Source organism: Salmo trutta, chromosome 9 (assembly GCF_901001165.1).
Source record: "Salmo trutta chromosome 9, fSalTru1.1, whole genome shotgun sequence".
Classification (NCBI taxonomy): Eukaryota; Metazoa; Chordata; class Actinopteri; order Salmoniformes; family Salmonidae; genus Salmo; species Salmo trutta.
Window position 1 is genome coordinate 25434089 of NC_042965.1, and position 21943 is coordinate 25456031.

The window sequence follows — 21943 nt, forward strand, 5'->3', positions numbered from 1 at the left end:
CCTTTTGTCATAATGGATTCCATATAAAGCTCATAGATAGAGAACATACTCTTCTTAAACTTGTTTTCCTTGAAATTCCCTAATATCTCTTCAAACAAGGCTTCTTTTTTCATAGTTTATTATTTCATTTGGCAGAACTTATTTGTGTTAGTAATATTAGCTAGCCTTGTGCAAACTCTGGATGTTATGACTATGACCTTGCAGGAGTGTTTGTGACTGATGGATGTAGATCAGGGATGGCCATCCTGCCTAAAGAGCTACTGGGTATGCAGGCTTTTGATCCAGCCCAGCTCTACCATACCTGATTTAGCTAATCAAGGTTCTGATGATCAGCCGATGAGTAGAATGAGGTGTGTGTAAGAGCAGGAATAGAGCAAAAGCTTGCATAACCAGTAGCTGTCTGGGAAGAGGGTTGGCTACCTCTGAAGTAGAGGTTACCCCTAACCACAGATCTAGAATCACCTATCCCTAACAATAACCATTTGGGAAACGAAAACTTATCTGACCCTGTGTCAGTGGTTATGGACAACCTCTACCTCCCCCTTTGGTGGCTTTCCTTGTGTAACAGACATTCTACCTCTCATGTTTACCCTCCTGTCCACTAAGCTCTGTAACGGAGGTCAGAAGACACTCAACCATGTACAACATTGCTACATTATTTAACCTGCGTTGAAACAATACATCATTCTTCAGTGTCAAATGTCCGCTTGGGAGATGAAGTTCAGCATTAAATTTATAAAAACCCTTTACACTTGAGTCCTGTGTCTTTATTTTTGGCAACAAACTTTTGCTACTACAGATGTCTTGCACTATGGATATCTGGCCCAGCTACTGACAGGCTAGGAGGTGCATACATACATAAAGCTTCAGCATCTAAACTCAGCAAAAAAAGAAATGTCCTTTCACTGTCAACTGCGTTTATTTTCAGCAAACTTAACATGTGTAAATATTTGTATGACGTAATCGGCCTGTGTGTAGCTGGTGTTGAGGAGTCAGGCACAGGACAGCAGAAATGAGTAAGGAATGTGATTTACTCAAGGAATCAATAAATACAACACAATAAACTAGTCCACAATAATGGACCGTATACATGCATACAATCACTCACAAAAAACCATGGGGTAACAGAGGGTTAAATAATGAACAAGTAATTGGGGAATTGAAACCAGGTGTGTAAAACAAAGACAAAACAAATGGAAAATGAAAAGTGGATCGGCGATGGCAAGAAGGCCGGTGACGTCGAACGCCGCCCGAACAAGGAGAGGGACCGACTTCGGCTGAAGTCGTGACATATGAACATAACAAGATTCAACAACTGAGACATAAACTGAACAAGTTCCACAGACATGTGACTAACAGAAATGGAATAATGTGTCCCTGAACAAGATTTTTATTTATTTTTTATTTCACCTTTATTTAACCAGGTAGGCTAGTTGAGAACAAGTTCTCATTTGCAACTGCGACCTGGCCAAGATAAATCATAGCAATTCGACACATACAACAACACAGGGTTACACATGGAATAAACAAAACATACAGTCAATAATACAGTAGAAAAAAGAAAACAAAAAGTCTATATACAGTGAGTGCAAATGAGGTAAGATAAGGGAGATAAGGCAATAAATAGGCCATGGTGGCGAAGTAATTACAATATAGCAATTAAACACTGGAATGGTAGATGTGCAAGTAGAGATACTGGGGTGCAAAGGAGCAAGATAAATAAAATAAATACAGTAAGGGGATGAGGTATATAGATGGGCTGTTTACTGATGGGCTATGTACAGGTGCAGTGATCTGTGAGCTGCTCTGACAGCTGGTGCTTAAAACTAGTGAGGGAGATATGAGTCTCCAACTTCAGTGATTTTTTTAATTCGTTCCGGTCATTGGAACGAATTGACAACAGCCATTGGCAGCAGAGAACTGGAAGGAAAGGCGACCAAAGGAGGAATTGGCTTTGGGGGTGACCAGTGAGATATACCTGCTGGAGCCCATGCTACGAGTGGGTGCTGCTATGGTGACCAGTGAGCTGAGATAAGGTGGGGCTTTACCTAGCAGAGACTTGTAGATAACCTGTAGCCAGTGGGTTTGGCGACAAGTATGAAGCAAGGGCCAGCCAACGAGAGTGTAGAGGTCGCAGTGGTGGGTAGTGTATGGGGCTTTGGTGACAAAACGGATGGCACTGTGATAGACTGCATCCAATTTGCTGAGTAGAGTGTTGGAGGCTATTTTATAGATGACATTGCCGAAGTCGAGGATCGGTAGGATGGTCAGTTTTACGAGGGTATGTTTGGCAGCATGAGTGAAGGATGCTTTGTTGCGATATAGGAAGCTGATTCTAGATTTAATTTTGGATTGGAGATGCTTAATGTGAGTCTGGAAGGAGAGTTTACAGTCTAACCAGACACCTAGGTATTTGTAGTTGTCCATGTATTCTAAGTCAGAGCCGTCCAGAGTAGTGATGCTGGACGGGCGGGCAGGTGTGGGCAGTGATCGATTGAAAAGCATGCATTTAGTTTTACTTGCATTTAAGAGCAGTTCTAGGCCATGGAAGGAGAGTTGTATGGCATTGAAGCTCATCTGGAGGTTAGTTAACACAGTGTCCAAAGAGGGGCCAGAAGTATACAGAATGGTGTCGTCTGTGTAGAGGTGGATCAGAGAATCACCAGCAGCAAGAGCAACATCATTGATGTATACAGAGAAGAGAGTCGGCCCGAGAATTAAACCCTGTGGCACCCCCATAGAGACTGCCAGAGGTCCGGACAACAGGCCCTTCAATTTGACACACTGAACTCTATCAGAGAAGTAGTTGGTAAACCAGGCGAGGCAATCATTTGAGAAACCAAGGCTGTCGAGTCTGCCAAAAAAATCTAAAATCAAAATTAACAGTCAGTATCTGGTGTGGCCACCAGCTGCATTAAGTACTGCAGTGCACCTCCTCATGGACTGCACCAGATTTGCTAGTTCTTGCTGTTAGATTTTACCCCACTCTTCCACCAAGGCACCTGCAAGTTCCCAGACATTTCTGGGGGGAATGGCCCTAGCCCTCACCCTCTGATCCAACAGGTCCCAGATGTGCTCAATGGGATTGAGATCCGGGCTCTTCGCTGGCCATGGCAGAACACTGACATTCCTGTCTTTCAGGAAATCACGCACAGAACGAGCAGTATGGTTGGTGACATTATCATGCTGTAGGGTCATGTCAGGATGAGCCTGCAGGAAGGGTACCACATGAGGGAGGAGGATGTCTTCCCTGTAACGTACAGCGTTGAGATTGCCTGCAATGACAACAAGCTCAGTCCTACGATGCTGTGACTCCCCGCCCCAGACAATGATGGAACCTCCACCTCCAAAGCGATCCCGCTCCAGAGTATAGGCCTCGGTGTAATGCTCATTCCTTCGACAATAAATGCGAATCCGACCATCACCCCTGGTGAGACAACACTGTGACTCATCAGTGAAGAGCACTTTTTGCCAGTCCTGTCTGGTCCAGAGACGGTGGGTTTGTGCCCATAGGCGACGTTGTTGCCGGTGATGTCTGGTGAGGACCTGCCTTACAAGAGGCCTACAAGTCCTCAGTCCAGTCTCTCTCAGCCTATTGCGGACAGTCTGAGCACTGATGGAGGGATTGTGCGTTCCTGGTGTAATTCGGGCAGTTGTTGTTGCCATCCTGTACCTGTCCCGCAGGTGTGATGTTTGGATGTACCAATCCTGTGCAGGTGTTGCTACACGTGGTCTGCCACTGCGAGGACGATCAGCTGTCCATTCTGTCTCCCTAGAGCGCTGTCTTAGGTGTCTCACAGTACGGACATTGCCATTTATTACCCTGGCCACATCTGCAGTCCTCATGCCTTCTTGCAGCATGCCTAAGGCATGTTCACGCAGATGAGCAGGGACACTGGGCATCTTTCTTTTTGTGTTTTCACAGTCAGTAGAAAAGTCTCTTTAGTGTCCTAAGTTTTCATAACTGTTACCTTAATTGCCTACCGTCTGTAAGCTGTTAGTGTCTTAACGAGCGTTCCACAGGTGCATGTTCATTAATTGTTTATGGTTCATTGAACAAGCATGGGAAACAGTGTTTAAACCCTTTACAATGAAGATCTGTGAAGTTATTTGGATTTTTATGAATTATCTTTGAAAGACAGGGTCCTGAAAAAGGGATGTTTCTTTTTTTGCTGAGTTTATGTGTGAGGGCTAAATGTTAAAGACCCACATGCACAGTTTCTCGCATGGATTTTACAATGGTGTAAACTCCCTCCAGACAATTCTTACACCAATCCTATGCTTTTAAATCCATGGCAGGCAGTGTGCAAGGAAAATGGTGGAGAATTGAGAATAGCCCAAGATAGAACTAGAACCAGATGTTACTTTGCTATCTTAGTACCATTCTTTATCAGTAATAGATGAAGCGATATTTTTTTGATACTTAATGGGCACCGTTCCAATTTGCTCTCTTCCCCTAGGTCCTAACCGTTTTATGCTTGAAGACTTGACATGTCTGGATAGGTAAAAGTTGTGTCGTGGTGGAGCTTCCACCATATTGTTTCTACCTTGCAGATCGGCAAACATTAAATAGTTATTGGACTTGGGACCAGATGATGGTATAGCACAATGCCTTTCTGACTAGAAGCAGCAGAGGGCACCATTACCTGTATTTCTAGAGAAATAGGGGCTTTCTGCATTTATAAATGAGACCAGCAGAGTGAAGTATTTATATTTGTATTTATTATGAATCCCCATTAGCTGCTGCCAATGCAGCATCTACTCCTCCTGGGGTCCAGCAAAATTAAGGCAGTTATCCAATTTTAAAAACATTACAGTACATTCACTACAGAACTCACAACACACTAAGTGTGTGCCCTCAGTCCCATACTCCACTACCACATATCTACAACACAAAATCCATGTGTACGTGTGTGTATGCATGTGTCTATGTTTGTGTTACTTCATTGAGGCTTAATTACATGAGAGTCTACTACCTCTACGGTCCCACATGGCACCGGGTTCACTATATAGTGCATTACATGTGCCTGGTCAAAAGTAGTGCACTACATAGGGAATAGGCTGCCATTTGGGATGTAGCCTACTTGTCATGCTCTAGTGTGTGACACTTCAGAGGATCTATTTTAATTCATGCTTAGGCTACCGAAGTGACCCAAGAGCCGTGTCTGGTTTCTAAATTGTTTTGTTATAAGCATAGTGTTCTGCTGGAAAACGTACAGTGAGGGAAAAAAGTATTTGATCCCCTGCTGATTTTGTACGTTTGCCCACTGACAAAGAAATGATCAGTCTATAATTTTAATGGTAGGTTTATTTGAACAGTGAGAGACAGAATAACAACAAAAAAATCCAGAAAAACGCATGTCAAAAATGTTATAAATTGATTTGCATTTTAATGAAGGAAATAAGTATTTGACCCCTCTGCAAAACATGACTTAGTACTTGGTGGCAAAACCCTTGTTGGCAATCACAGAGGTCAGACGTTTCTTGTAGTTTTTTTTGTCCCACTCCTCTTTGCAGATCTTCTCCAAGTCATTAAGGTTTCGAGGCTGACGTTTGGCAACTCGAACCTTCAGCTCCCTCCACAGATTTTCTATGGGATTAAGGTGTGGAGACTGGCTAGGCCACTCCAGGACCTTAATGTGCTTCTTCTTTAGCCATCCCTTTGTTGCCTTGGCCATGTGTTTTGGGTCATTGTCCTGCTGGAATACCCATCCACGACCCATTTTCAATGCCCTGGCTGAGGGAAGGAGGTTCTCACCCAAGATTTGAAGGTACATGGCCCCGTCCATCGTCCCTTTGATGCGGTGAAGTTGTCCTGTCCCCTTAGCAGAAAAACACCCCCAAAGCATAATGTTTCCACCTCCATGTTTGACGGTGGGGATGGTGTTCTTGGGGTCATAGGCAGAATAAATACACAGTGAATAAAATAAAGAGTTAAGATAACATGGCTACATATAGAGAGTAGAAAATAACATGGCTACATATAGGGAGTACCAGTACCAAGTCGATGTGCAGGGGTACGACGTAATTGAGGTAGCTATGTAAGTGATAGATAATACTTCTCCAATCTTTTTGGGTCTATAACAAAGAGCAAAAACATATACATGATCAAATACAAATCTTAGAATCAACTATTAAAGACTACCAGAAACCACTGGATTCTCCAATTACCTTGAATGAGCTACAGGACAAAATAAAAACCCTCAAACCCAAAAAGGCATGTGGTGTTGATGGTATTCGCAATTAAATTATCAAATATACAGACAACAAATTCCAATTGGCTATACTAAAACTCTTTAACATCATCCTTAGCTCTGGCATCTTCCCCAATATTTGGAACCAAGGACTGATCACCCCAATCCACAAAAGTGGAGACAAATTTGACCCCAATAACTACCGTGGGATATGCGTCAACAGCAACCTTGGGGAAATCCTCTGCATTATCATTAACAGCAGACCCGTACATTTCCTCAGTGAAAACAATGTACTGAGCAAATGTCAAATTGGCTTTTTACCAAATTACCATACAACAGACCATGTATTCACCCTGCACACCCTAACTGACAAACAAACAAACCAAAACAAATGCTTTGTTGATTTCAAAAAGCCTTCGACTCAATTTGGCATGAGGGTCGGCTATACAAATTGATGGAAAGTGGTGTTGGGGGTAAAACATACGACATTATAAAATCCATGTACACAAACAACAAGTGTGCGGTTAAAATAGGCAAAAAACACTCACATTTCTTCCCACAGGGCCGTGGGGTGAGACAGGGATGCAGCTTAAGCCCCACCCTCTTCAACATATATATAAACGAATTGGTGCGGGCACTAGAAAATTCTGCAGCACTCGGCCTCACCCTACTAGAATCTGAAGTCAAATGTCTACTGTTTGTTGATGATCTGGTGCTTCTGCCACCAACCAAGGAGGGCATACAGCAGCACCTAGATATTCTGCACAGATTCTGCCAGACCTGGGCCCTGACAGTAAATCTCAGTAAGACCAAAATAATGGTGTTCCAAAAAAGGTCCAGTCGCCAGGACCACAAATACAAATTCCATCTAGACACTGTTGCCCTAGAGCACACAAAAAACTATACATACCTTGGCCTAAACATCAGCGCCACAGGTAACTTCCACAAAGCTGTGAACAATCTGAGAGACAAGGCAAGAAGGGCATTCTATGCCATCAAAAGGAACATAAAATTCAACATACCAATTAGGATCTGGCTAAAAATACTTGAATCAGTCATAGAACCCATTGCCCTTTATGCTTTATGGTTGTGAGGTCTGGGGTCCGCTCACCAACCAAGAATTCACAAAATGGGACAAACACCAAATTGAGTGTGCACACCGCCCACAAAATGAGGTGGAAACTGAGCTGCACTTCCTAACCTCCTGCCCAATGTATGACCATATTAGAGACACATATTTCCCTCAGATTACACAGATCCACAAAGAATTTGAAAACAAACCCAATTTTGATAAACTCCCATATCTACTGGGTGAAATACCACAGTGTGCCATCACAGCAGCAAGATTTGTGACCTGTTGCCACAAGAAAAGGGCAACCAGTGAAGAATAAACACCATTGTAAATACAACCCATATTTATGCTTATTTATTTTCCTTTGTGTACTTTAACCATTTGTACATTGTTACAACACTGTATATATACATAATATGACATTTGTAATGTCTTTATTCTTTTGAAACTTCTGTATGTGTAATGTTTACTATATTGGCATGTTTCCCATGCCAATATAATGTATGTGTGTGTGTGTGTGTGTGTGTGTGTGTGTGTGTGTGTGTGTGTGTGTGTGTGTGTGTGTGTGTGTGTGTGTGTGTGTGTGTGTGTGTGTGTGTGTGTTGGGGTGTCAGTGTAAGCACGTGTGAGTGTGTGGGTAGAGTCCAGTGTGTGTGTGCATAGACTCAGTGTAAGACAAAAAAGGGTCAATGCAGATGGTCAGGGTAGACATTTGATTAGCTATTTAGCAGTCTTGTTTAGAACTCTTATAGCTTGGGGTTATTATTAGGTGCACCCATCTAGTACTGGGTCAGACCTCCCTTTGCCTCCAGAACAGTCTGAATTATTTGGGACATTCTACAAGGTGTCGGAAATGTTCCACAGGGATGTTGGTCCATGCGGACGCAATAGCATCACGCAGTTGCAGCATATTGGATGGCATTATATTCATGCTGCAAACATCTTGTTCCATTTCAACCAAAAGATTATCTATTTGGTTGAGGTCTGGGGACTGTGCAGGCCACTCAAGTAAACTGAACTTGCTGTCATGTTCCAGGCAATGTTTTTCCACTCCACAATTATCCAGTGTTGGTGATAACATGCCCACTAGAGCCGCTTCTTCTTGTTTTTAGCTGATAGGAGTGGAACCCGGTGTAGTCATCTGCTGCAATAGCCTATCCGTGACAAGGATTGACAAGTTATGCGTTCTGAGATGCCATTCTGAACACCACTGTTGTACTGCACCGTTATTTGTCTGTTTGTGGCCCGCCTGTTAGTTTGCATGATTTTTTGCCAATTTCCTTCGACTTCTTTCATCAAGGAGCTGTTTTCAACCATCTCTGACACCTCTTATTCCATTCCTTTACTTCGATTTGTGTGTATTAGGTAGTTGTTGTGGAATTGTTATATTACATGTTAGATATTGCTGCACTGTCGGAACTAAAAGCACAAGCATTTCACTACATTCGCAATAACATCTGCTAGCCATGTGTATGTGACCAATAAAATGTGATTTGATTTGATTTGTTTTTTGTTTGTCGCACCATTCTCGGTAAACACTAGACACTGTCGTGTGAAAATCCCAGGAGGGCGGACATTTCTGAGATACCTGATCCAGCGCGCCTTGCCCTGGCAATCATACCACGGTTAAAGTCGCTTAGGTCACTCGTTTTGCCCATTCTAAATTTCAATGAACAGTTACTGAATGCCTTGATTCCTGCTTTATATAGTAAGCCATGGCCATGTGACTCACTCTCTGTAAGAGGGATCCATTTTCGTGAAAGTGGTGGTGTACCTAATAAACTGGCTGGTGAGCTGATAAAGATGGAAAACTAGGCTGCCAAAACTGAATATTTGTCTAGGCCACAGAAGAAAAAAAGTAAAAGTTGTAGTCATTCTGTGGGCTAATTATCCACTTACTAATTATCCATTATCCATTTTACTTCGCTACAAAAGCCTATTTATTTTACTCCATTTGCACACGCTGTATATAGATTTTTCTGTTGTGTTATTGACTGTACTTTTGTTTATCCCATGTGTAACTCTGTGTTGTTGTTTTTTGTTGCACTGCTTTGCTTTGTCTTGGTCAGGTCACAGTTGTAAACGAGAACTTGTTCTCAACTGGCCTACCTGGTTAAATAAAGGTGAAATAAAAAATAGAAATAAAATTTGTTCCATGTTTCAAATCCCGAAATTGACATAACTTGTTGGCTCCGGTAACTGCTGGTGAGTGGATGGAAACTCCGCCCATGTCGGCTAACCCCTGGATCTTTAAATGCACAACACGCTATAAGGGAGAGTATTCAACTTCTCCTTTGCAAGGGCAGCGGCAACATCCACATTAATAAAGGTAGGTGCTTACATTTTAGGCTATTCGTTTAATAAAAATGTTTTAAAATATGATGAAATAGGGAATTTTTTGTTTGGCTTTCGAACTGCACTTGTCTGATTTGATAGAAAATAGCGTCAGAAAGAAATGGCAGCAGTTTTACGGCACCCAACCAATTGTGCTATAATGTGTTTTTTTTTGCGTTATTTGTAACTTATTTTGTACATAATGTTTCTGCCAACGTAATTTATGGCAAAAAAGAGCTTCTGGATATCAGGACAGCGATCACTCATTAGATTAGGCAAAGAATTTTTCTAAAACAAGCAGAATGCACAGGACATACTCCGAACACCCGACAAGGCCAACATCCCAGTTATTGGCAAGAGGAAGAGACACAGGTATAGAGGACACAGAGCTGGATGCCTCGTAAGGATCCGCAGAGGCGAGTGGGAAAGCTGCCGTTACCGTCAATATTACTCGCCAACATGCAATCATTGGACAATAAATTAGACGAGGTACGATCACGAATATCCTACTAACGGGACATCAAAAACTGTAACATCTTATGTTTTACGGAATCGTGGCTGAATGATGACATGGATATTCAGCTAGCGGCATATACGCTGCACCGGCTAGATAGAACAGCACACTCAGATAAGACGAGGGGGGGCGGTCTGTGCATATTTGTAGACAAGATTTTGCTTGCCTGAAGTAGAGTATCTTATGATAAACTGCAGACCACACTATTTGCCAAGAGAGTTTTCATCTATACTTTTTGTGGCTGTTTATTTACCACCACAGACGGATGCTGGCATTAACACCGCACTCAGTCAGCTGTAGAAGGAAATAAGCAAATAGGAAACCTCTCACCCAGAGGCGGCGCTCCTAGTTGCCGGAGACGTTAATGCAGGGAAACTTAAATCAGTTCTACCTAATTTCTATCAACATGTTAAATGTGAAACCAGAGGGAAAAACATTCTACATCACCTGTACTCCACACACAGAGACACGTACAAAGCTTTCCCTAGCCGTCCATTTGGTAAATCTGACCACAATTCTATCCTCCTGATTCCTGCTTACAAGCAAAAATTAAAGCAGGAAGCACTAGTGACTGCAGGATTGTTTTGCTATCACAGACTGGAACATGTTCCGGGATTCTTCCGATGGCATTGAGGAGTACACCACATCAGTCACTGGCTATATCAATAAGTGCATCGAGGACATCGTCCCCACAGTGACTGTACATACATACCACCACCAGAAGCCATGGATTACAGGCAACATTCGTGCTAAGCTAAAGGGTAGAGCTGCCGCTTTCAAGGAGCAGGACTATAACCCGGAACATTATAAGAAATCCTGCTATGCCCTCCGACGAACCATTAAACAGGCAAAGCGTCAATACAGGGCTAAGATTGAATCGTACTACACCGGCTCTGACGCACGTCTTATGTGGCAGGGCTTGCAAACTATTACAGACTACAAAGGGAAGCACAACCGTGAGCTGCACAGTGACACAAGCCTACCAGATGAGCTAAATCACTTCTATGCTCGCTTCAAGGCAAGCAACACTGAGGCATGCATGAGAGCATCAGCTGTTCCGGATGACTGTGTGATCACGCTCTCCGTAGCTGACGTGAGTAAGACCTTTAAACAGGTCAACATTCACAAGGCTGCAGGGCCAGACAGATTACCAGGATGTGTGCTCCGGGCATGTGCTGACCAACTGGCAGGTGTCTTCACTGACATTTTCAACATGTCCCGGATTGAGTCTGTAATACCAACATGTTTCAAGCAGACAACCATAGTCCCTGTGCTCAAGAACACTAAGGCAACCTGTCTAAATGACTACAGACCTGTAGCACTCACATCCGTAGCCATGAAGTGCTTTGAAAGGCTGGTAATGGCTCATATCAACACCATTATCCCAGAAACCCTAGATCCACTCCAATTTGCATACTGCCCAAACAGATCCACAGATGATGCACTCCACACTCCCCTTTCCCACCTGGACAAAAGGAACACCTACGTGAGAATGCTATTCATTGACTACAGCTCAGCGTTCAACACCATAGTACCCTCAAAGCTCATCACTAAACTAAGGATCTTGGGACTAAACACCTCCCTCTGCAACTGGATCCTGGACTTCCTGACGGGCCGCCCCCAGGTGGTGAGGGTAGGTAGCAACACATCTGCCACACTGATCCTCAACACTGGAGCCCCTCAGAGGTGCGTGCTCAGTCCCCTCCTGTACTCCCTGTTCACCCACGACTGCGTGGCCAGGAACAACTCCAACAAAATCATTAAGTTTGCAGACGACACAACAGTGGTAGGCCTGATCACCAACAACGATGAGACAGTGGTGCCAGAATAACAACCTATCCCTCATGACTAAGGAGATGATTGTGGACTACAGGAAAAGGAGGACCGAGCACGCCCCCATTCTCATCGACGGGGCTGTAGTGGAGCAGGTTGAGAGCTTCAAGTTCCTTGGTGTCCACAACACCAACAAACTAGAATGGTCCAAACACACCAAGACAGTCGTGAAGAGGGCACGACAAAGCCTATCCCCCCTCAGGAAACTAAAAAGATTTGATCCTCAGATCCTCAAAAGGTTCAACAGCTGCAACATCGAGAGCATTATGACTGGTTGGTATCACTGCCTGGTACGGCAACTGTTCGGCTTCCGACCGCAAGGCACAACAGAGGGTAGTGCATACGGCCGAGTACATCACTTGGGCTAAGCTGCCTGCCGTCCAGGACCTCTACACCAGGCGGTGTCAGAGGAAGGCCCTAAAAAGTGTCAAAGACCCCAGCCACTCCAGTCAGACTGTTCTCTCTACTACCGCATGGCAAGCTGTACCGGAGAGCCAAGTCTAGTACCAAAAAGCTTCTCAACAGTTTTTACCTCCAAGCCACAAGACTCGTGAATGGGTAAGCAAATGGCTACCCAGACTATTTGCATTGTGTGCCCCCCTAACCCCTCTTTTACACTGCTGCTACTCTCTGTTGATCATATATGCATAGTCACTTTAACTATACATTAATGTACATACTACCTCAATTAGCCCGACTAACCGGCACATTGGCTACCCGGACTATCTGCATTGTGTTCCGCCACCCACCACCTGCCAACCCCTCTTTTTCGCTACTGCTACTCTCTGTTTATCATATATGCATAGTCACTTTAACCATATCTTCATGTACATAGTACCTCAATCAGCCCGACTAACCGGTGCCTGTATATAGCCTCGCTACTGTTATTTTTCACCATCTTTTTTACTGTTGTTTATTTATTTATTATTCACCTAATACCTTTTTTTTTTACTTAAAAATTGCACTGTTGGTTAGTAGTAAGCATTTCACTGTAAGGTCTACACCAGTTGTATTCGGCGCACGTGACAAATAATCTTTGATTTGATAGAATGGAGCAGTTGCCGACATTGTCTGAAATAGGTAACTGACTTTTTTTATAGCATGTATTGCCTGTTTAGGGGTAGAAAACATTGACATCTTAAATATTCTATTCAACAATAAACATCGGCACTCTGATGCATTTCGTGGTGATCTTTTTAGAGAAAAACACCAACAACCCACTGGGCAAAAATGTTGGATCAACGTTGTTTTCACTTAATTTCAACCCCCAAAAATATATGGGATGACACTGCATCAATGTTGAAAACTGATTGGATTTGCAAAAAGTCATCAATGTAGGGCATTTCGTCATTTTTTCACCCAACTTTTAACCTAAATACAATGACATGTGTTGTTGATTTCCCGTTGAATTAATGTTAATTAACAACTCAACCAAATGTAAATCAAAACTACAAGTTTAACTGATGTCTGTCCCCAGATGGAAATTGTAGGTCGCAGTGCCTTACATAAATCTGTAAACTCTGTTATTAGTAGAATCTATGGACTGCAAGGACAGATGCTACACTATACACGAGCAGTGAAAAGTTTTAGAACACCTACTCATTCAAGTTTTTTTTTACTATTTTCTACATTGTAGAATAATAGTGAAGACATCACAACTCTGAAATAACACATGGAATGCTGTAATAACCAAAAAAGGGTTAAACAAATCTAAATATATTTAACATTTGAGATTCTTCAAATAGCCACCCTTTGCCTTGATGACAGCTTTGCACACTCTTGGCATTCTCTCAACCAGCTTCACCTGGAATGCTTTTCCAACAGTCTTGAAGGAGTTCCCACACATGCTGAGCACTTAATGGCTGCTTTTCCTTCACTCTGCGGTCCGACACTTCCCCAACCATCTCACTTTGGTTGAGGTCGGGGGATTGTGGAGGCCAGGTCATCTGATGCAGCACTCCATCACTCTCTTTCTTGGTATTGTATTGGTATTGGGTCATTGTCCCGTTGAAAAACAAATGCTAGTCCCACTAAGACCAAACCAGATGGGATGGCGTATCACTGCAAAATGCTGTTGTAGCCATGCTGGTTAAGTGTGCCTTGAATTCTAAATAAATCACAGACAGTGTCACCATCAAAGCATCCCCACACCATAATACATCATCCTCCATGTTTTATGGTGGGAAAAACACACTGCGTCTCACAAAGACACGGCAGTTGGAACCATCTCAAATTTGGACTCCAGACCAAAGGACAAATTTCCACCGGTCTAATGTCCATTGCACGTGTTTCTTGGCCCAGGCAAGAATCTTCTTATTGGTGTCCTTTAGTAGTGGTTTCTTTGCAGAAATTTGACCATGAAGGCCTGATGTACACAGTATCCTTTGAACAGTTGATGTTGAGATGTCTGTTACTTGAACTCTGTGAAGCATTTATTCGGGCTGCAATTTCTGAGGCTGGTAACTCTAATGAACTTATCCTCTGCAGCAGAGGTAACTCTGGGTCTTCCATTCCTGTGGTGGTCCTCATGAGAGCCAGTTTCATCATCGTGCTTGATGGTTTTTGCGACTGCACTTGAAGGAACTTTCAAAGTTCTTGACATTTTCAGGATTGACTGACCTTCATGTCTTAAAGTAATGATGGTCTGTCATTTCTCTTTGCTTATTTGAGCTGTTCTCTCAATAATATGGACTTGGACTTTTACCAAAAGGGCTATCTTCTGTATACCCCCCCCACCTTGTCACAACACAACTGATTGGCTCAAACGCTGTAAGAAGGAAAGAAATTCCACAAATTAACTTTGAAGGCACACCTGATAATTAAAATGCATTCCAGGTGAAGCTGATTGAGAGAATGCAAAGAGTATGCAAAGCTGTCATGAAGGCAGAGGGTGGCTATTTGAAGAATCTCCATCAGCACAAGCACTGTTCGTTGGAAGCTTCATGAAATGTGTTTCCATGGCCGAGCAGTCGCACACAAGCTTAAGATCACCATGCGCAATGCCAAGAGTCGGCAGGAGTGGTGTAATGCTCGACTCTGGAGCAGTGGAAACGCATTCTCTGGAGTGATGAATCGTGCTTCCCCATCTGGCAGTCCGACGGACAAATCTGGGTTTGGCAGATGCCAGGAGAATGCTACCTGCCCCAATGCATAGTGCCAACTATAAAGTTTGGTGGAGGAGGAATAATGGTCTGGGCTGTTTTTTCATTGCTTGGTCTAGGCCCCGTAGTGAAGTGAAGGGAAATCTTAACGCTACAGCATACAATAACATTCTAGATGATTCTGTGCTTCCAACTTTGTGGCATGACAATGCCCCTGTGCACAAAGTGAGGTCCATACAGAAATGGTTTGTCGATCGGTGTGGAAGAACTTGACTAGCCTGCACAGAGCCCTGATCTCAACCCCATCGAACACCTTTGGGATGAATTGGATTTCTTACTGTGAGCCAGGCCTAGTTGCTCAACATCAGTGCCGACCTCACTAATGCTTGTGGCTGAATGGAAGCAAGTCCCTGGAGCAATGTTCCAACATCTCGTGGAAAGCCTTCCCAGAAGAGTGGAGGCTGTTATAGCTGCAAAGGGGGGGACCAACTCCATATTAATAACCATGATTTTCAAATGAGATGTTCGACAAGCTGGTGTCCACACACTTTTGGTCATGTAGTGTATGTAAAGATTACAATAACACGTGTGTGTGTGTGTGTGTGTGTGTGTGTGTGGTAGTAGGCTAATTAATATAGGTTATGTGACCAAATGGCATGACTGCCACATTGTAGCGCTATTTTTAAGCGATTTAAGCTATTTATTTTTGTCCTCGGTTAGACAGCCAAGCACGGACACTCTGGGTTATGATGAATACTTAAAATAATTTTCCTAGACATCACTATTTACTTTATCAATTGTAGCCTACACAACAAAATGGGCAAATTGAGGAGATATGAGGCAGCCCATCTAGATCTACATCCAGTTTTATAACATCAATATTGATGTACAGTAGGTGCATGTAACAGAATTAATAGAAAAATCAATCCCGATATTGACCACTGACTGTATTTTGGGCAAGGCACCCATTGTCTTGTTATTTATTCATGCAGTACTAGCATAGATAGTCCATTATTGCATACAGTAGGCCTACACAGAACCATATATTTAGATAAATATATGGCCCCTAGGCCTGGATACTATTATGTAATGAAATAGATGGATCTGGATATTGAGCTATACAGTCCATTCGGAAAGTGTTCAGACCACTTGACTTTTTCCACATTTTGTTACGTTAAAGCCTTATTCTTGTTACGTACGCCTCTTGGAAGAGGGAACGCAACACCCTGCTACAGCTCAACTCCCCATGGAGTGAAAAAGGTATGGGATTGTAGGTGCGAGTAAGGATGACAAAGGCAGTGAATTTACCATTTACAGGGAATTTGATTCCTCACACGGTAAATTTGGAGAAAAGGGTCTGAACGGAACCAAAGTAAATGTCTAAGCCCCCTCTCCTACCTTACCGGCCTACCCACTACTTACCTAACTAGCACCACCTGGTGCGCTAATCAAAATACAGGGGATGGTCCACCCAGGTCTTACCTAGTGTGCATAGACAGTGAATACTACGGGTTATGTATGCCCGTGGCCCTCTTGCCTAAGCACTCCCTAGGTGCCTTCCCCTTCCCCCCTGGGAACAAATGAAACAGAATATCACAAACCATTTTACAAAAAAAACTCAGAGAAACAACACAGGACATCAAATAAGCTCTATCTGACTGAGCAACAAACTAACACAGAACATAACCATTAGCTCTCTCAGCAACAACTGCCATAGTACATACCAACTCTCTTTCTGAGCTACAACCAACATATGATATAACCCTCAGCTCCTCTAACAAAGGAACACTGGCTTTTCTAGCTTCAGAAGGAGTTGGTAATTGAAGACAGCTGTTTCCCAATCATAAATGTGGCCGACCAATCAGCTGCTTGGGGGAATTTCAGGGAGCCATCCTTAAACACACACACACACACACACACACACACACACACACACACACACACACACACATATATATACAAACAAAACCACAACACAGAAACTGGGGAACATAACAATTCTAAAATGGATTAGATTAACAACAGCAAAAATCCTCATCAATCTATACACAATACCCCATAATGACAAAACGAAAACAGATTTAATTTTTTGTTGCAAAAAACAGAAATAGCTTATTTACATAAGTATTCAGACCCTTTGCTACTCGAAATTGAGCTTAGGTGCATCCTGTTTCTATTGATCATCCTTAAGATGATTCTACAACTTCATTGGAGTCCATCTGTGATAAATTCAATTGATTGGACATGATTTGGAAAGGCACACACCTGTCTATATGAGGTCCCACAGTTGACAGTGCATGTCAGAGCAAAAACCAAGTCATGAGGTCAAAGGAATTGTCCGTAGAGCTCCGAGACAGGATTGTGTCAAGGCACAGATCTGGGGAAGGGTACCAAAACATTTCTGCAGCATTGAAGGTCCACAAGAACACAGTGGCTTCTATCATTCTTAAATGGAAGAAGTTTGGGACAACCAAGACTCTTCCTAGAGCTGGCCGTCCGGCCAAACTGAACAATCAGGGGAGAAGGGCCTTGGTCAGGGAGGTGACCAAGAACCCGATGGTCACTCTGATGGAGCTCCAGTTCCATCAGAGTGGCTTCTGTCTGGCCACTCTGAGATGGGAGAACCTTCCAGAAGAACAACCATCACTGCAGCACTCCACCAATCAGGCATTTGTGTTAGAGTGGCCAGACAGAAGCCATTCCTTAGTAAAAGGCACGACAGCCCGCTTGGAGTTTGCCAAAAGGCACCAAAAAGATTATCAGACCATGAGAAACCAGATTCTCTGGTCTGATGAAACCAAGATTGAACTCTTTGGCCTGAATGTCAAGCGTCATGTCTGGAGGAAACCTGGCACCATCCCTACGGTGAAGCGTGGTGGTGGCAGCATCATTCTGTGGGGATGTTTTTCAGCGGCAGGGACTAGGAGACTAGTCAGCATCGAGGGAAAGATGAACGGAGCAAAGTACAGAGAGATCCTTGATGAAAACCTGCTCCAGAGCGCTCAGGACCTCAGACTGGGGTGAAGGTTCACCTTCCAACAGGACAACGACCCTAAGCACACAGCCAAGACAGTGGCTTCGGGACAAGTCTCTGAATGTCCTTGAGTGGCCCAGCCGAAGCCCGGATTTGAACCCATCGAACATCTCTGGAGAGACCTGAAAATAGCTGTGCAGCGACGCTCCCTATCCAAACTGACAAAGCTTCTTCTGGAGAGAAGAATGGGAGAAACTCCCCAGATACAGGTGTGCCAAGCTTGTAGCGTCCTACCCTAGAAGACTCAAGGCTGTAATCGCTGCCAAAGGTGCTTCAACAAAGTACAGAGTAAAGGGTCAGAATACTTATGTAAATGTGATATTTCCGTTTATTATTTTTTATACATTTGCAAACATTTCTTAATCTGTTTTTGCTTTGTCATTTTGGGGTATTGTGTGTAGATTGATGAGGGATAAAAACTATGTAATCAATTTTAGAACAAATGTGGAAAATGTCAAGGGGTCTGAATACTTTCGAATGCGCTGTAATTCTCAAGTTCAGCAATGTCACCACAGAGACCGAACTGTTGGGACTGGTTAGAAGGAGGAAACAGACTCTAGCTTATAGACATTTTAACTCTCTCTCTTCTTCTCCCTTTCTACCTCTCTCTGGCTCTGCAGTAATGATGACGCTCAGCTCTCCTTTGGCCATGCCTGTTTCTCCTGCTGCTCCATGCCTACCTGTCCCTGGCCAAGAGAGGGGGTGGAGGCTTTGGTGTTAAATCCTGCATAGGTAAGAAACCAAGGAACCAACAACCAGCCAGGGAACATTCCCCGTCAGCCCCAGAGTCCTCAGAACCCTCAAGGAGGGTACCGCCAGCAACCAGGGGGCAACTACCCTCAAAAGCCAGGCAGGGCAGGATACCCTAACCAAGGTGGATACCCTGCTGGAGGTTATCCAAACAGGTACCCAGCAGGGGGATATCCCAACCAGTATGGTGGTGGCTATGGAGGGGGATTTGGTGGAGGCTATCGTGGTGGTTACGTGAACCAAAACCCCCAACAACTGGATCCTTAGCCCTGGCTACGGGGGCAGCTACGGGTTCGGGGGGTATGGCGGTGCAGGTGGCTCCCCATTCTCCCGCTCGGTGCAGGGTATGGGGATGGGCCCCTCGCAGCAGTCCAGGGGATTTGGGCATAATACAGCGATGGCGGCCGGAGCGGCTCGGTTTCCCCGGCCTTACTTCGGCTTCCACAACCCCCAGGAGGAGTACTACTATAACCACTACATGTACAGGACATACACACCAAATCCACTGATGATAATGACTACAGCAGGGACTACCGCTTCAGCCCACCTCCACAGTCCTACAATAACTTCACGGAGACCTGTATGAAGAGGACTGACCTGCTGAGAGGTGGGGAGAAGGGTAGATCAGAGAAAGGAGCTGGGGAGAATTCACACCCACACGGAGCTCCAGGAAGCCCCAGCACACAGGGAATTGAACCCAGTGGAGGAGGCACTGCAGATAGGGAGATTTTATTATTATTTTTTTAAACCTGTATTTAACTAGGCAAGTCAGTTAAGAACACGTTCTTATTTACAATGACACCCTAGGAACAGTGGGTTAACTGCCTTGTTCAGGGGCAGAACAACAGATTTTTACCTTGTCAACTCAGGGATTTGATCTAGCAACCTTTCGGTAACTGGCCCAACGCTCTAACCGCTAGGCTACCTGCCGCCCCAAGATTGAAGAGTCAGCCCCTGTCCCTGGAGGTTCCACCAATACCACAGACCCCGGCTCCACCCCAGCACCAGGCAATGGCCCCAGTAAGAGCTCCGCCACAGGCAGTCCCAGTGAGAGTAACGTCACAGCTGAGAGTAACGTCACAGCTGAGAGTAACGGTACAGCTGCATCCGAGAAGCCTGTGACCCCAGAACCCCTGAACCCTAACCCTAACCCCCCCCCCCCTGCTTCAGCCAAGTAACTGTAGCTGTGCCAGAGGATGATGATGATGATGATGATGATGATGAAGATACAGTGAACATCTCTGAGATTGGCTATCCAGAGCTGATAGAGCAGATGAAGGCTAGGAGGTGTGTGGCGCTCTACATGGTGTATGCAGAACACTACCCGGAGAAAAAGAAGAAGAACCCGTCCCCGGCAAGACCCAGAGGAGGAGTGGAGAGACTGGGAGGAGGATACCAGGAACTGATGACTACTCACCTCTACTGCTACAGAACAGCAACCTTCTACTACTGCACTGACTGACTGACTGACTGACTGACTGACTGACTGACTGACTGACTGACTGACTGACTGACTGACTGACTGAGAAAGAGAGAGGGCACTGTTTGCTGTCACACCCTTTTGAGTCAGGATTGGGGCTGATGGAGGGATGCAAGGATAGAGGGATCACTGGGACAGTGTCTTCTGCTCTCAGCTTCTGAACAACAGCTCAGGACTCTCCATCATAAGTATACTTTTTTTATTGATAAAATGAGTGGATTTTTTGTAGTTTTTTTGTATTCTTGTTAGTTATGAACTGTTACTTGCATTATATATATCTGGAATCATGCGCATGTTACTAGAATGCTGACACTTTTTAAATCCAATCCATGCATGAAGCAGGATATTTCATAAATAAGATATTGATTAAGGTTAAACTAGTACTGTCCCAATCCGAAAACCGCCCCAACACAAGCCCTCACTGCCCAGTTCCCAGCACCAACAGGGATTCCAGGAAGAGCACTTAGATGCTGTATTATATGACAGACATATGGAAGGGAAACTTCCCATTATCCATTTACATCACATTAACTGGCTCTGTGGGCAGAGAAGACTACATGTTTCTACGCAGGCTGGAAATGTTAGATGGTGTCTGTGTGTGAGATTATGTTTGATGGGCTTTCAGTGTGCACGTGTGTATCTAAATAGACAGCAATGTTGTTGTGTAAATATTGATTTGAGGCAAGAATAATCTTGTAACTATGGTAACACCACATATTAACATCCATATTAACCTTCCTGTATTAACATTAGCTGGGGGAGTGGAGGGTACCATTGTGAAATAGGAGGACAGTCAACAAATATGTATGACAATGAATGTGAGCTTATTTTATTGACTGGGTTGTATTTATTTTAGTCTAATACAATACTAATACCTGTACAATTCTAACTGGCTGTAGCTTGTAAGACTACTGATACCACTATTCTAACAGCCTCTTTCATGTATGGGCGTGCATTCTGTATGGGCGTGCATTGAATGTATGGGCGTGCATTCATCAAATCAAATCAAATTAATTTATATAGCCCTTCTTAAATCAGCTGATATCTCAAAGTGCTGTACAGAAACCCAGCCTAAAACCCCAAACAGAAAGCAATGCAGGTGTAGAAGCATGGTGGCTAGGAAAAACTCCCTAGAAAGGCCAAAACCTAGGAAGAAACCTAGAGAGGAACCAGGCTATGAGGGGTGGCCAGTCCTCTTCTGGCTGTGCCGGGTGGAGATTATAACAGCACATGGCCAAGATGTTCAAATGTTCATAAATGACCAGCATGGTCAAATAATAATAATCATAGTAGTTGTCGAGGGTGCAACAAGTCAGTAACACAAGAGTAAGTGTCAGTTGGCTTTTTCATAGCCGATCTTTGAGAGTATCTCTACCGCTCCTGCTGTCTCTAGAGAGTTGAAAACAGCAGGTCTGGGACAGGTAGCACGTCCGGTGAACAGGTCTGGGACAGGTAGCACGTCCGGTGAACAGGTCAGGGTTCCATAGCTGCAGGCAGAACAGTTGGAACTGTGTTTATGTAAATACTTCCACTTGTTTGTTTCCTTTCTTCTTCTGAAATCTGTCTGTTTTCATTTTGACTCCCGTTAAGGCTCAGTAGGACAGTCCTTATTCAAGGCTTTCTCAGCAGTC

General features: G+C 44.0%; 1 pseudogene; it reads left to right on the forward strand.

Moving 5' to 3' along the window:
• Nucleotides 1–236: 236 nt before the first annotated feature.
• Nucleotides 237–20558, forward strand: LOC115199601 (RNA-binding protein FUS-like; annotated as a pseudogene).
• Nucleotides 20559–21943: the final 1385 nt, after the last annotated feature.